Genomic DNA, 13,301 nt, shown 5'->3' with positions numbered 1-13,301 from the left:
AATCAGTGAATCACTTTGCTTTTGCTTTTTTAAGGTGTACACCTTAAACAAACAAATTATTGTAAATCAACAATATCTCAACTTAAAGAAAAGATATTCCTTCATCAAAAATTGTTCAAAATTTTGTAAAATTTTTCTTTCAATTGTTGGTTCTTCAGTTCAGTTCAGTCACCCAGTCGTGTCCGACTCTTTGCGACCCCATGAATCACAGCACGCCAGGCCTCCCTGTCCATCACCATCTCCCGGAGTTCACTCAAACTCACACCCATCGAGTCCATGATGCCATCCAGCCATCTCATCCTCTGTCATCCCATTCTCTTCCTGCCCCCAATCCCTCCCAGCATCAGGGTCTTTTCTAATGCGTCAACTCTTTGCATGAGGTGGCCAAAGTACTGGAGTTTCAGCTTTAGCATCATTCCTTCCAAAGAAATCCCAGGGCTGATCTCCTTTAGAATGGACTGGTTGGATCTCCTTGCAGTCCAAGGGACTCTCAAGAGTCTTCTCCAACACCACAGTTCAAAAGCATCAATTCTTCGGCGCTCAACTTTCTTCACAGTCCAACTCTCACATCCATACATGACCACTAGAAAAACCATAGCCTTGACTAGACGAACTTTGTTGGCTAAGTAACGTCTCTGCTTTTCAATATGGTATCTGCTGCTGCTGCTGCTAAGTCGCTTCAGTCGTGTCCGACTCTGTGCAGCCCCATAGATGGCAGCCCACCAGGCTCCCCAGTTCCTGGGATTCTCCAGGCAAGAACACTGGAGTGGGTTGCCATTTCTTTCTCCAATGCATGAACGTGAAAAGTGAAAGTGAATTCGCTCAGTCATGTCCAACTCTTAGCAACCCCAAGGACTGCAGCCTACCAGGCTCCTCCATCCATGGGATTTTCCAGGCAAGAGTACTGGAGTTGGGTGCCATTGCCTTCTCCAATATACTATCTAGGTTGGTCATAACTTTTCTTCCAAGGAGTAAGCGTCTTTTAATTTCATGGCTGCAATCACCATCTGCAGTGATTTTGGAGCCCCCAAAAATAAAGTCTGACACTGTTTCCCCATCTATTTCCCATCAAGTAATGGGACCAGATGCCATGTTGGTTCTTAGTATGTGTCTAATTGGTTTGGTGGTGTTTTGTGAGGTAGGGATCCAACTTACTTTTCCATATGGATACCAAATTGTCCCAATGGGACGATTCCTTTGTCCTTTCTCCTGGAAATGTCCTTTCTGGGTTTACATATTAAGAAGCTTTTTTTTAAATGCCAAGTATCAAGAACTTCAGAATTTTTTTAATTTGTAGAGCACCCCAGAGACATGTTTCCATTTCTGTGTCTTCTCTTTGCATTTCACCATTGCCAGTTTCTAGTATACACAAGTACCCTCAGAGGGTTCTCTGTAGTGAACCGTGTATGTTTCTGTGAGAACAGAGGATGTGAGCATGGAGGAGGGTCTGAGTCCATAGTGACCATGTAACTAGGCTCAGCAACCCCAATATTAAGTCTGGCTGAGACTTCCTAAGGCAAGGTCTGTGTTTCTTCCTCTCGGTGTCTGGATACGGAAAACGATGTTGGTGGATTGGGACTTGGGTCTCTGGGTCCAGCAGTGTAGAGATATACGCATAGCCTGCTTTTCCATTATATTTTCCTCCTGTGGGCTCTGCTGAGATGGTGTGGAGATATTTCTGCTAAAGGCTTGAGAGGTAGTCAATCCTTCTGCTTCTCATCCCCTGCCTCATCTGTACTTCTGTCATTTTTTTTTTTATATAGCTAATTTTCAATGTTGTTAGTCCTTGTGTCATTCTGACACTCAGGCACCTGTAGTTTAATAGACCTCCAGCTCCTGAGAGCTTTTTGCCTGGTGGAGACATGGAGAACTCAGGGAGCAGCACCACATCACACTGGAGCCTGGACCAGAGAGAAGGTTCTTGCCAGGAAGGCTCCATCCCTGCTGTGGGGGGTTCGGAGTTATCACTTCTGATTGTGCATCCACCGGGGCCTCGGTGCAGGCCCCACTCTGAGATCTGGAAAGGAGGTGGCTTGCCTCATTGACACAGAACTAGTACTTTTTGTACTCGTCCTTGTCCAGTCCCATTTGGTTCCCAGGCTCTACCCTTAACCCTCACCCACCGGATCAGGAGAGCCCCGTTCTAGAGGAGTTTCATACAAGGAGAGACTCCTGGAGACACTCTAACCCCCAGGCCTAAATAAGCATCTCCTTGGAGTTTCACAGCCCTGGAAGGAGATACTGGGTTTGTGTCCATTTTACAGTTGAATATGTTGAGCCTCAGATCATGGTGCAGTTTGCCCTGGGTCACTCTGCAGGTCAGTAGGTGAGCTGGGATTTGAACCCAGACTCTATGTCTTGGAGCCCATAACTGTACAGGTGTTTCTGCCCCTCGGTTAAATTTATTTCAGGTATTTTTTTTTTTTTTTGGATGCATTTGTATATGGGACTGTTTTGTTCTCTCTCTGATGGTTCATATCTTGCTATATTGCTGAGTTTACTAGTTTTAATAGTTGTTACTGGTGGAGTTTTTAGGGTTTCATATAAATCCTGTCGTAATCGAATAGTGACCGTGTAACTTCATCTGCTCCAATGGGGATGCCTTTAATTTCCTTTTCTCGCCTAGTTACTCTGGGTAGGACACTTCCACTACTATGTTGAACAAGACTGGGGAGAGTGGACATGCTTGTTCTTTCCTAATCTTTTAGGAAAATCCCTGTTGGCTCAGATGGTAAAGCGTCTGCCTACAATGTGGGAGACCCAGGTTCGATCCCTGGGTTGGGAAGATCCCCTGGAGAAGGAAGTGGCAACCCACTCCAGTACTCTTGCCTGGAAAATCCCTGGTAGGGGGGTCGCCAAGAGTCGGGCACAACCGATGGACTTCACTTTCACTTTTCACCTCTTTGCCACTGAGCTGGATGTTAGCTGTGGGCTTGTCTTATATACCCTTTAGTATGTTCTATGTATAACCACTGTATTGAGAGATTGTATCAAAATTGATGTTACCCTTTGTCGAAAGCTTTTTCTGCAATTATTGCGAAGATCATGGGATTTTATTCTTAATTTTGCTCATATTGTGTATCACAGTGATTGATGTACAGATAATAAATCATGCTTGAAGGCACGGAATGACTTACATTTGATCATAGTGTATGATTCTTTTAATATATTCATCAATTTGGTTTGCTAATATTCTTTTGAGGATTTTTACATCCATGTCCACCAGGGTCAGGGTTCTCTGGTGGTTCATATAGTAAAGAATCTGCCTGCAATCCAGGAGACCTGGATTTGACCCCTAGGCCAGGAAGATCCCCTCAAGAAAGGAATGGCTACCCACTCCAATATTCTTGCCTGGAAAATTCTCTGGACAATGGACCTGGTGGGCTACAGTCCATGGGTCACAAATAACTGGACATAACTGAGTGATTCACACTTACAAGACTGCTTCTTGACATTCTTAATATCTAAATTTAAGATTTTATCTCAGTCAAAAATTACAGTCAAAGGCAAAATGTCAAAAGTCCAAGAGTCCTTAGAAATAAATGACAATAAGGCATAACAGATGAAAGCAAGAAGGACTCCACATAATTTACTTTTCATAAGAATTTTAGATCTTCAGAGGAATTCTCATTAAGCTGAATTAAAATGCAAGCTTTAGTTTACAATGGAAACCTTTTTTGGTATTACGTTTCTATGTGGAGACTGAAATTTCATTATCTATGTATGATATCTTAAACAATACTTTGTGGCTATTAAAATCATATTTTCAAAACCTTTAATGACATTTCTAAGCACTTATAGTGGAAAAATAACTAGGAATAGAAAATGATCCCATATAGCTTTAGATGACAGTACAGATGTGTTGAATGATAGTTTTCAGATTGTATTTATTTTTAATCAAAGAATAACTACTTTACAATGTTTGGTTGGTTTTCCTCATACAACAACACAAATAAGCCATAAGGATATTATCCACTCTTTGGTGAGCCTGCCTCCCACTTCCCGCTATCCCACCCTCTAGATCGTCACAGAGCTCCATGCTGGGCTCCCTGTATTATATAGCAACTTCCCACTAGCTAGCTATTTTGCATATGGTAGTGCCTATGTTTCAATGCTACTCTCTCAATTCGTCCCACCCTCTCCTTCTCCAGCTGAGTTCACGAGTCCTTCCTCTACATCTGTGTATCTATTCAGTTCAGTTGAGTTCATTTCACTGGCTCAGTGGTGTCTGACTCTATGCAACCCCATGAACCACAGCACGCCAGACCTCCCTGTCCATCACTAACTCCGGGAGTTTACCCAAACTCATGTCCATTGAGTTGGTGATGCCATCTAACCATCTCATCCTCTGTCATCCCCTTCTCCTACCTTTAATCTTTCCCAACATCAGGGTCTTTTCAAATGAGTCAGCTCTTTGAATCACATGGCCAAAATATTGGAGTTTCAGTTTCAACATCAGTCCTTCACACCCAGGACTGATTTCCTTTAGGATGGACTGGTTGGATCTCTTGCAGTTCAAGGGACTCTCAAGAGTCTTCTCCAACACCACAGTTCAAAAGCATCAATTCTGTGCTCAGCTTCTTTTTATAGTCCGACTCTTACATTCATACATGACTACTAGAAAAACCATAGCCTTGACTAGACAGACCTTTGTTGACAAAGGAATGTCTCTGCTTTTTTAATATGCTGTCTAGGTTGGTCATAACTTTCCTTCCAAGGAGTAAGCATCTTTTAATTTCATTCCTGCAATCATCATCTGCAAGGAAAGATATAAGCATCTGAATGCAGAGTTCCAAAGAATAGCAAGGACAGATAAAAAAGCCTTCCTCAGCGATCAATGCAAAGAAATAGAGGAAAACAATAGAATGGGAAAGACTAGAGGTCTCTTCAAGAAAATTAGAGATCCCAAGGGAATATTTCATGCAAAATGGGCTCGATAAAGGACAGAAATGGCATGGACCTAACAGAAGCAGAAGATATTAAGAAGAGGTGGCAAGAACACACAGAAGAACTGTACAAAAAAGAGCTTCATGACTCAGATAATCACAATGGTGTGATCATTCACTAGAGCCAGACATCCTGGAATGTGAAGTCAAGTGGGCCTTAGAAAGCATCACTACAAACAAAGCTAGTGGAGGTGATGGAATTCCAGTTGAGCTATTTCAAATCCTGAAAGATGATGCTGTGAAAGTGCTGCACTCAATATGCCAGCAAATTTGGAAAACTCAGCAGTGGCCACAGGACTGGAAAAGGTCAGTTTTCATTTCAATCCCAAAGAAAGGCAATGCCAAAGAATGCTCAAACTACCGCACAATTGCATTCATCTCACATGCTAGTAAAGTAATGCTCAAAATTCTCCAAGCCAGGCTTCAGCAGTACATGAACCGTGAATTTCCAGATGTTCAAGCTGGTTTTTGAAAAAGCAGAGGAACCAGAGATCAAATTGTCAACATCCGCTGGATCATCAAAAAAGCAAGAGAGTTCCAGAAAAACATCTATTTCTGCTTCATTGACTATGCCAAAGCCTTTGGCTGTGTGGACCATGATAAACTGTGGAAAATTCTGAAAGATATGGGAATACCAAACCACCTGATCTGCCTCTTGAGAAACCTATCTGCAGGTCAGGAAGCAACAGTTACAGCTGGACATGGAACAACAGACTGGTTCTAAATAGGAAAAGGAATACGTCGAGGCTGTATATTGTCACCCTGCTTATTTAACTTCTATGCAGAGTACATCATGAGAAAAGCTGGGCTGGAAGAAGCACAAGCTGGAATCAAGATTGGCGCGAGAAATATGAATAACCTCAGATATATAGATGACACCACCCTTATGGCAGAAAGAGCAGAGGAACTAAAAAGCCTCTTGATGAAAGTGAAAGAGGAGAGTGAAAAAGTTGGCTTAAAGCTCAACATTCAGAAAACGAAGATCATGGCATCCGGTCCCATCACTTCATGGCAGATAGATGGGGAAACAGTGGAAACAGTGTCAGACTTTATTTTTGGGGGCTCCAAAATCACTGCAGATGGTGACTGCAGCCATGAAATTAAAAGACGCTTACTCCTTGGAAGGAAAGTTATGACCAACCTAGATAGCATATTGAAAAGCAGAGACATTACTTTGCCAACAAAGGTCCATCTAGTCAAGGCTATGGTTTTTTTAGTGGTCATGTATGGATGTGAGAATTGGACTGTGAAGAAAGCTGAGCGCTGAAGAATTGATGCTTTTAAACTGTGGTGTTGGAGAAGACTCTTGAGAGTCCCTTGGGCTTCAAGGAGATCCATCCTAAAGGAGGTCAGTCCTGGGTGTTCATTGGAGGGACTGATGCTGAAGCTGAAACTCCAATATTTTGGCCACCTCATGCGAAGAGTTGACCCACTGTAAAAGACTCTGAGGCTGGGAGGGATTGGAGCAAGAGGAGAAGGGGACGACAGAGGATGAGATGGCTGGATGGCATCACGGACTCAATGGACATGAGTTTGGGTGAACTAGCGGAGTTGGTGATGGACAGGGAGGTCTGGCGTGCTGCGATTCATGGGGTCGCAAAGAGTCGGACATGACTGAGTGGCTGAACTGAACTGAACTCAACTGAATGTGCTGAGTGTGCTATATCTAGATGATGGAAAAACAGTGAGGGTTCTATATATATGTATCATTTTAATCTTCTGCAGCAAATATGTCTAACAAAACATATAATAAATATTATTTTAAAATATACAATGTTTGACCCTGTTTATAAGAGAGGTCTTTTTAATATGATTAAATTTACTTTAGTGTAATTATTTCTCCCAGCAAACCAAATGCTTGTAAGCAAGCATTTCCTTGAACAATGCTAATTTTTTTTTAAACATGAACTAATCTTTTTTTATTTTTTCACGTATTGATTTATTTTTGGCTGCACTGGATCTTATTGCTATGCTCAGGCTTTCTCTAGATATAATGCATGGGCTTCTCATTGATGTGGATTCTCTTGTTTTGGAGCATGGGCTGCAGAGCGTGTGGGCTTCAGTAGTTATGGCACACCGGCTTAGTTGCCCCATGGCATGTGGGATATCCCTGGACCAAGGACGGAACCTGTCTCCCCTGCATTGGCAGGTGGATGCTTAACCACAGGCCCAACATGGAAGTCCTAAAGAAAAAAAAATTTTTTTTGAAAGGGGAATTCCAGCCAGTTTCTACATCTGCAGTAATCACAGTGATTCAACAGTAACAGAGTGAATTTATTCAATGGTCCCATACACTGAGCATCCAATGTCCATGACCTTAATCCTCATTTGTTGCTGTTGTTCCATCACTCAGTTGTGTCCGACTCTGTTACCCCATGCACCGCAGCATGCCAGGCTTCCCTGTCCTTTACTATCTCTCAGAGTCTGCCCAAACTCATGTCCACTGAGTCAGTGATGCCATCCAAGCATCTCATGCTCTGTCACTCCCTTCTCCTCCTGCCCTCAATCTTTCCCAGTATCAGGGTCTTTTCCAATGAGTCAGTTCTTCCCATCAGTTGGCCAAAATGCTTGTTGTCCAAAGGACTCTCATGAGTCTTCTCCAGCACCTCAAATGATCTAGAAAAATAATTAGGATGAAATTATTGCCATTTTAACCATCTCCTGAACGTGCCTTGCTTTATTTTAGAAAACTCATTTCCAGATTTCCTGCTTTTGCTTAGAAGAAGGTAGGAGAGCAGGCTGACCAAGAAATGCATCCTGGCCTAGGTCTCTAGCTAGGAACTGGGGTTTCTTTTGTGGGGTGAGAAGGTGGAGCTCTGCAGAGCCTTTGTGTAATTGTGGCTTTATAGGGTAGTCACGGGTCTAGAACAAGCTTGACTTTCGGCCAAAGCACCTCATGTTATTTTCAACTATTATAAAAGGAAATGAAAGGGAATAAGATGTAGTGTTCTGGTGCTATACTCTGTTTTTTAAAAGCAGGATGGTTATGCAGAGTCTTTGAGCACAGCACAAAGGTTTTCTTATTTATTTATTTCCTCCTCCTATTTATAGGCAGATCAAATTCTTGAGAAATCTAGGTAAGGGGCCGAAGTTGAGGTTAATTGGTGTGAAATCCAGGAGAACTGGAGGAAGCCAGGAAGATGGAAGAAGTGGATGGGGCTGCAATCAGTAAAACCGGCACCCTCCTCCTGCAGCACACCCCTCTGAAGTGTAACCCACGGCGCTTTGTCTTCAGTCAGTCCCTCCCGCTGGCCCCACGAGGACAGGAGAGCGATCAGCTTTGCCCACTGAGCACAGGGGTGGTTGGCCCAGTTAATCTGCCCTGTGTTAAGAAATTGGGCCTGCAGCCCAGCACACAGGGCACCAGACCCATTCATTCTGCGTGTTTTGGCAAAAGTGGCTGAGGATGACAGTCCAACAAATACCAAAGCTGCTTCTGTTTCCAGACTCATTCCTGAGTGCATTTGCTTTTCAAGTATAATCAGGCTCCCTCCTGATTGCACTTTGTCTCAGATTGCATAATAAACATGCTTTTGTTGAAAAAATTGCTTTGCATTGTCACTTCTGAACTATGTTGATAATATCCTATCTGACATAGCAACAGAGTTTGGTTTTTTGTTTTTATTTTCACTCAAGAAGGGTTCTGTCTTCAAAAGACAGAAGAATGACCTGAGAAGTGTCACTCTTTTGGAGGCCAACGCTAAGGTGAAGGGTATTGCAATATCCAGGGAGAGGAAAATTCTAAAAGATGAACTTCAATAAGGTACTTTTGAGCATATTTTCCATGGGGTTTTAGTAGATGAAAAAGATCCAAATATGGAGAAGGAATGGCAGCCCACTCCAGTGTTCGTGCCTGGGAAATCTCATGGACAGAGGAGCCTGGTGGCCTATAGTCCATGGCATCACAAAAGGACAGACACAACTTAGCAACTGAACAACAACAATACAAAATCAGCAGATTGTGATTTGGGGAAACACTGCTTGATGGAAATGTAGAATAAAATGGAGAGCGAAGTGACCTAGCAATATGGAGCATAGAGTTTTGGAAGAAATTAAAAGTGTATAGAATAATAGTTGGAGAAGGCAATGGCACCCCACTCCAGTACTCTTGCCTGGAAAATCCCATGGACGGAGGAGCCTGGTAGGCTGCAGTCCATGGGGTCGCTAAGAGTCGGACACGACTGAGCGAATTCACTTTGACTTTTCACTTTCATGCATTGGAGAAGGAAATGGCAACCCACTCCAGTGTTCTTGCCTGGAGAATCCCAGGGACGGCGGAGCCTGGTGGGCTACTGTCTATGGGGTCGCACAGAACCGGACACGACTGAAGCCACTTAGCAGCAGAATAATAGTTGCAAATATTCAAACAATAAAGTCTGTGGCTAAAGGAAAAAAAGAAAAAGATTCAAATAAAGAAAAGCAAGTATTTGTAAAAACAGTTAAAGATCAAGCTTCTGAAATTCAGGTGACAATGATGCTCACTGAGAGTTGTAAGCTATGAGGTCTTCATCACAGAAATCTTCTTCCTATCACCAGGGTGTGTATAGAAGGAGAAAAGCCCATGGGGATATTGGCTTACATGAACTGGGGGAATCTTAGATTGTTTTTACGGCAGTGCCAATTAGTAGAGGCCCATAATCCACAGGCGATTTCTTAACAAGACTTGGTTCACATGACTGTTCAGATTGCCTGAGGAATGAGCTGTCTGTCCAGCAGGGAAGTCATCCACCAAGATGTGGCTGTTAGGACCTGTATTGCTGAGGATACACTTCAAGTTAAGATCGCAGACAATGCCGTCTGCAGAGACTTGTTCCCCGTGGACTATGTCATTGCCTGGGGGACAATGAAAACAGGCGGATTTGGTGGATGGCCCTTGAAAGTCTGGTTAATAATGAGTTCTCCAGGGCCAGTGACCTGTGGGCCTTCAGAGTGATGCTGTGGGAGCTAGCTTTTGACTCAGGGCCAAATGCCCTACGTGGACATGGACCCCTTTGACATGGCAGTGGGCCCTAAAAGACGGTTACTGTGCTGTCCTGAGGACCTGTTTGTTGTGCTGGCTTGTTGCTGGCCCTTCGATCTGGAAGGGAGAGCCCAGTTCTAGCAGCTGGTCATGTATAGCCACCTCTGCCATGTCCTGATGATTACAGATGAGTCACTAATTGTACCACATGTTCAGCTATATATCTTGAAAGAAAAAGATCAAAGAATTTGTGCACCTGCCTTAAAACCACCACAGGTAAATACTATTAATAATCTTGTTTTTTCCTCTTAACATTTTTAAACACTTTTTTCCAACATTTTTTCATTTCATTAATTATTTTGCTATGTTACTTTTGATAACTCCCTAACATACTGTATGGGTCTAACACCAGTAACTTAACCAGAATCCCATTGGGAACATTTTAATTCTTTTGAAGTTTTTGACATTTGAAGAATACTACAAAAACATTTTGTCACATAAATGTCTATATGTGTCTTAGTCACTCAGTTGTGTCCAACTCTTTGCAACCCACCAATTGTAGCTTGCCAGGCTCCTCTGTCCAGGGGATTCTCCAGACAAGAACATTGGAATGGGTTGCCATTCCCTTCTCCAGGGGATCTTCCCAACCCAGGGATTGAACCCAGGTCTCCTGCATTGCAGGCAGATTCCTCACCATCTGAGCCAGCGGGGAAGCCTAAATGTCTCTATAATCCATGATTATTTAACAAGGCTAATAGGTAGACTAAAATCCTCATTAGTGTGGAAATGGTTTCAGCAACTCAGAGGATGGAGCAAAAGCCAAGCGCTTAATAAGACATTGTCTGGACACTCTCCAGGGAGGGAGGGGTGGAAATCCTGGGAAGTGGTTTGCATCAGGAAGATTCCAGACTCCTGTGGGATCGTAGCATAATGGAGGACAGAGACAGCTGTCAAAGCCGGAGGCCTGTTGCTGTGATTCAGCAGGGAGAGCATGAGGTGTGCCCGAGGGGACAGAAAAGACAAAAGAAACCAGAGGAAGAGCAGTCAAGTGCTGAGACATGGTAAAACCTGAGTCTGAGGAGTCAAGAAAAAACAGGCCAAGATGACTCAGGGCCCAGGAAAGGGATGGGTGAAAAGTCACTTCATGTTCTTGTGGAAATCTATTCCAAAAACTGAGTTTTGTATTTTCTATTTGTCCAACTCAGACTATTGGGGGATGTCAAAAAATCTTTAAAAGTTTATATGTATTTAATGAAATCCCATAGAGTGAATGTTTAACATCCAGGCAGAGAGACTGTGTGCACCCTGCTTATCTTTACTACTGGGGACAAATTTCTGGCCTTTAATCCTATTATCTTCAATTTATAAAATGGACATGACATTTTTCAGGTTTGCTTAAAGTTTAAGTTTTTTGAGCAAAGATTGTGGGCAACTTTGCTTAAAGGCTGTTTGGTTAACAGGACTTTTCAGGTGGTGCTAGTGGTAAAGAACCCTCCCTGTCAATGCAGGAGACCTAAGAGATGCTGGTTCCATCTCTGGGCCAAGAAGATCCTCTGGAAGAGAGCATGGCAACCCACTCCAGTATTCTTGCCTGGCGAAGCCCATGAACAAAGAAGCCTGGTGGGCTAAGGGCCATAAGGTTGCAAAGAGTTACACATGACTGAAGCAACTTAGCATGCAGCAAGCACAAATGGTTGACACGCCTTAGAAGGGAGAGGTTGGCTACTGCCCTGTAGGGACTAGAGGTTGTCCCCTGCCGATCAGGGCCGTGTACTCACATTCTAGGCTTCTTTCCTCCAAAAGAGACTTTGTTTCTATTCCAGAAGAAAATACAGGATATTTCTTACTGAGGAGGAGAGCAGGAGTTGATGTGTCAGCCATCTATTTAAGCTCTGAGTTTCATAACCTGGAATTGATGCATAAACCCCACTGCACACACAGGTACACGTGCCTCTACCCTCTCCCGCTTGGGGAACCAGGGCTAAGTGTACTCGGCAACGAAACAGTCTGATCCTCGATCCAGAGATCTCACGACGGGATGGTATGTGCACAGTTGGCTAGCACATATGTTTGTATGCATCCATATGCACTTGTATACTGGTATATACACACTACCCAGGTGAACATGCACACTCATAAAGACTCACATAAATAATGTGGTCAGGTAACTCACTAACTCACAAGTAGGGTCTCAGAGCTGTCAGATTTTCACATAAAATACCGAGAAATGGATCAACAGAAGCAGTGGCATGTCTCAAGATCAGGCTAAAAGGATGGTGACTCCTCCCCAGCTCCCACACCCCACCCATCCCCACCGCATTGCTCACTTTCTCTGTTGAAACAAGCTGCCATGTTTTGCTCAGCCCTATGGAGAGGCCTGGGTTTCCCTGGTGGCATTGGGGGTAACCAACCCGCTTGTCATTGCTAGAGACCTAAGAGATGCCAGTTCAGTCCCTGAATCAGAAAGATCCCCTGGAGGAAGGCATGGCAATCCACTCCAGCATTCTTGCCTGGAGAGTCCCATGGACAGAGGGAGCCTGGTATAGGGTTGCAAAGGGTCTGACACAGCTGAAGCGACTTAGCATGTACACACACACATATGGAGAGGACTGGGCTTCCCTGGTGGCTCAGCCGTGAAGAATCCGCCTGCCAATGCAGGAGACTTGGGTTTGATCCTTGGGTTGGGAAAATCTGCTGGAGAAAGAAATAGCAACCCACTCCACTATTCTTGCCTGGAGAATTCCACGGACATAGGTGCCTGGTAGGTTACAGTCCACGGGGTTTCAAAGAGTCTGACACGCCTGAGTGACGACTAAACAGTAAATGGAGAGGCAAAGGACAGCCTCCTGCCAACTGCCCCCAAGAACTGAATCCAGCCCCACCTCATGTGTAAGCTTGGAAGCACGTCCTTTTCCATTCAGGCCTTGAAGGGACCACAGCCCCAGTCTGGTGAGACTCACTATCAGAGAACCAACCTACACTGAACCATTAGAAATGGTGATGTAATAAAGGCTGTGACAAACCTAGACGCCGTTTTAGAAAACAGAGACATCACTTTGCCGACAAAGATCCGTCTGGTCAGCGCTATAGTATTCCCAGTAGTCGTGTACGGATGTGAAAGCAGGACCATAAAGTAGGCTGAGCACCGAAGAACTGATGCTTGTTTAACCGTGGTGTTGGAGAAGACTCAGGAGAGTCCCTTCAACAGCAAGGAGATCAAACCAGTCAATCTTGAAGGAAACCAACCCTGAATATTCATTGGAAGGACTGATGCTGAAGCTAAAGCTCCAATACTTGGCCACCTGATGGGAAAAGCTTGAAAAGACACTTGAAAAGACTCTGATTCTGGGAAAGATTGAAGGCATGAAAAGAAGTGGTCGACAGGATGAGATGGT

The sequence above is a fragment of the Bubalus kerabau genome, chromosome 4 (genome assembly GCF_029407905.1).
Source record: "Bubalus kerabau isolate K-KA32 ecotype Philippines breed swamp buffalo chromosome 4, PCC_UOA_SB_1v2, whole genome shotgun sequence".
Classification (NCBI taxonomy): domain Eukaryota; kingdom Metazoa; phylum Chordata; class Mammalia; order Artiodactyla; family Bovidae; genus Bubalus; species Bubalus kerabau.
This window is presented reverse-complemented; position numbering follows the sequence as displayed.